Source organism: Rhinolophus sinicus, linkage group LG05 (assembly GCF_036562045.2).
Source record: "Rhinolophus sinicus isolate RSC01 linkage group LG05, ASM3656204v1, whole genome shotgun sequence".
NCBI classification, from domain to species: Eukaryota; Metazoa; Chordata; class Mammalia; order Chiroptera; family Rhinolophidae; genus Rhinolophus; species Rhinolophus sinicus.
Genome location: NC_133755.1, coordinates 80,390,533 through 80,393,920, shown reverse-complemented (window position 1 = coordinate 80,393,920; position 3,388 = coordinate 80,390,533). Strand labels below are relative to the sequence as shown.

Sequence of the window (3,388 nt, the reverse complement as noted above, 5' to 3'; positions counted from 1 at the left end):
AAAATAAAACAAATCTCTTACACTGAAAGAGACTAACTTGTTTTCCAAAATCGGAGATATACGCTACAGCTATCCTCTTGATGGGCTCTGCAGGATGTGACCTAATGTAAACAAACTACATTCAGATTGATTCATTCAACAAATATTTATTGAGCCCACAATTTGCCATGCAGTATTGCACGTGCTGGAGGAAAGCAGGAAAAAAAGAACTGATGAAACCCCATGCTTTCATGAGTTTTCATTGTACTTTTCGGAGACAAACAACAAATAAAATAACTAAATGATGTGGTATGTAAGCTCATGATTCATGCTATGGAGAACAATCAGGGGAGGGAAAGTATATGGAGGGCAGTGGGTGCTAGAGGTTGACATTTTAGAGTAGGCGTCACTGAGGACATGAAAAAAGTGAGGGAGAAGGCCTGGGCATTCCAGGGAGGAGGCAAAGCAAGTGCAAAGGTACTGAGGTGGGTGGGGGGTGTTGCTCAGACTAATTTCCAACTAAAACAATTACTTGGAAAAGTCTCTTGTTGGAGATAGTTTGTCTAAAACATTCTCTATAGGGCCACGTGCCTCTGACACTTGGAGTCTGGGAGCTAACCCTGTGCTTGGAACTTAACTTGGTCGAGGACGTTTAATTAAAATTCAGCCCTGGTTTTAGTCTCCCTGTAGCTCCCTTCCCAGCGAATGTAGGTGAAAAGTTATTCTGAGTAAGAACGAAGATGAAGACATGGACTTCTTACAGTGTTGGCAGCTCTGCAGGTTTCTTGTTGGGATTTCTGAGTGTGCGAGAGATGCTCTCAATAAACTAAACACTGGGCTCTAAGGCATCTGCCCTCTGGGCTCGCCCTTCCGTGTGTCAGTTTAGATTATTGGGAAGGAATTTTATTAGGCGGTATTGTCTCAGATCTACATGAAAAGGGCTTTTATTTTTTCAAACAAAAGTTAGTTTAGTTACAAAAATAACAATAACTGCAAATAGTATAAATTGAGACAATTTTTCCTGTTCCTGTGACAGAAGCTAACAACCTTCACTTTCAATGAGGGGTTTTGATATTTTGATATGACGCACACTCAGTGATCTGCTGCCTTTTGTTTTGCTTTTCTAAATAACTCCAGGAGACCTACTAGTGACATGTAGATGGACCATTTCCCTCAAATCTTATTTCCAGAACTACTATGTAAAAGTCCAGCACAACTGCAACAGAACAGGGTCAGACGGCACTGAATTGAATAATCTGGTTTTTCTAACAGTAAGGCTTGATTATTCTCTAAATATTCACCAAGTGGTTTAGAACTGAAATCATGATTTTTGGCTTTATAAAGAAAGTCCACTGTGATTTTTTTACTAGGCTGCACAATCCACTATACCAATTGGCTTATTGTTTAAGAAATAGAATTCCACAGTATTCGATTCTGTATGCTTTTGTCTCGTATGTTTTTTTTAATCAGAGTCACTACTACTGCTCGAGGAGTCTGTTGACATAACCACCCCTTCATCTTCATTTTCTTTATTATGCCCCGGAGGTTCCAACACAGAGTCATTACTGGGATTTGGTGGAAACACATTCATGGCTGTATCACTTGCCTGCCAGGGACACTGTGGAGCGAGGACGTCTGGCCGTCTGCCTGCTGCAGGTGCGTCCCCAGGTGAATGATCGTTCACACCATTGGCAGAAGGATTGTTCATCTGACCCAACGATCACTTCTCATCTCTAAACCAGCTGGGCCAGGTCCCCCTGGGTGCCCTGGAACCCAGATCAGAGGGGCACACACAGCGTTCCTAGCACTAACCCTGTGTGCACACTTACTTATTTCTGCAGCGGAGAAAGCACCTTTCCTTGCTTCCTCTATTGACTTCAGTTTTTCTTTTGCTTGGTAGACAGCTGTTGCCAGTAGTTGTTCTGCTCCCTGTAGCTGTTTTTGCAGTTGCCGAATGGCACTGTCTCTCTTCTCTACTTCTTGTTCTAAAACTTGGATTTCATGATGGATTTTTTCCCCGATTAAGTGTCAATTTCATTAGTTCTTGAAATTCCCCATCTCTGTGAATTAACAACTCAAGGAGCTGGTTTTCCTCCTCTGCCTGTAACAACTTCTGGTTTCTGGAAATTGCCAGCATTTCTATAAGTTCCCTGGACAAGACCTGCAGACCTTCCAGTGCAGACAGCAGTTACCGCCGCTCTGAGTTGTCTCCCGGGGGCTCCTTCTTCTCACAGCTCCAAGACGCCACCATGCTCCTTCACAAAGGGCTTCTTTAAATTAGTTTTAATTATTCGATACCAATCTTTCTCTGAGAACAGTTTCGAGTGGACATTTAGTAAAACTATTTTGTATTTTTTTAAATTACAGTTATTAATGCTTTTTATGTTGTAAGCAAGGACCTTTAAAATCTACACGATAAGCTCTTCCTTCAGCACATCATAGGATTTATGTCTCTCCAGGGGGTTCAGCGCATTCCCTGTTTGTTTCTCTTTCTGCCTGAGGTGCTAAAAGCTGAGAACCACATTTAGCACTGAGCATGATTTTTGAATGTATCCCACATAAATGGGATATATAGATCTTCGCTTTAAAATTGTCGATTTTTGTTGTATTTCTTTTGAATTGCTCCATAGAATTTGCATGAAAATATCAGCCACCTTTTCCCAGGTAAGAAAATTAACACACATAATTACTGTCATTATATTTACGCATATGCAGTATTTCCATTTTGTCCTTCATGAAGGAGAATCAAAGTTTCTAAAGTGCATGAGCGTTGACTCTGGATGAAAGTGCTATGTTTCTCTCCCACCCAATTTTCTATTGTCTACAGTAGACCCAGAGGAGAGAGTCCAGAGGCATTAACAAGCTGTGGTGGGGGGCAGGGCCCAGGACCCAGGTATGGCTCCCTGCTCAGAGTCAGTGAGAATATAAACCCACACCGACAGCATCAGGGCAGAGCTTGCTAAGTCCCCACAGGAACTGCGATGAGGTCCTGGGCAGCTCAGTTGTCAGCAGGAAGGACGTGGGGGTGTCTGCGCCAAACTGAGGCCTTGGCCTGACTCCCATGTGAACGCTCTGCCTTTGCAAGGACAACAAGCGGTGCCCATGGACACTGATGAATTCCTAGCCGCTCACAGAGCCAGACACGGAGACGGGAAAATCTTTACTGTGGGGAGAACAGTGTAAGGGTTAAATGCTTCATCAGTCTCTGCAAAGGTACACAAACAATTGGCAACAACAGTTCCTGAGGCAGGAGGTGGTAACCAGGTGACTGGGGGGCAGTGGACAGAGAACAACTTACCTCTCACTTCTGAGATTTATAGACGTGGGACCATCTCTATAGTGTGAACAGCAAGTTTTGTGGGGGCCAGAGTTTACACAATTTGGGGGTCTCCATTAGCAAAAAAAGAAT

At 43.2% G+C, this 3,388-nt stretch overlaps 1 pseudogene; it reads right to left on the bottom strand.

The window, feature by feature from the left end:
• Positions 1–483: 483 nt before the first annotated feature.
• LOC141571859 (mediator of RNA polymerase II transcription subunit 4 pseudogene) lies at positions 484–3,388 on the bottom strand (annotated as a pseudogene).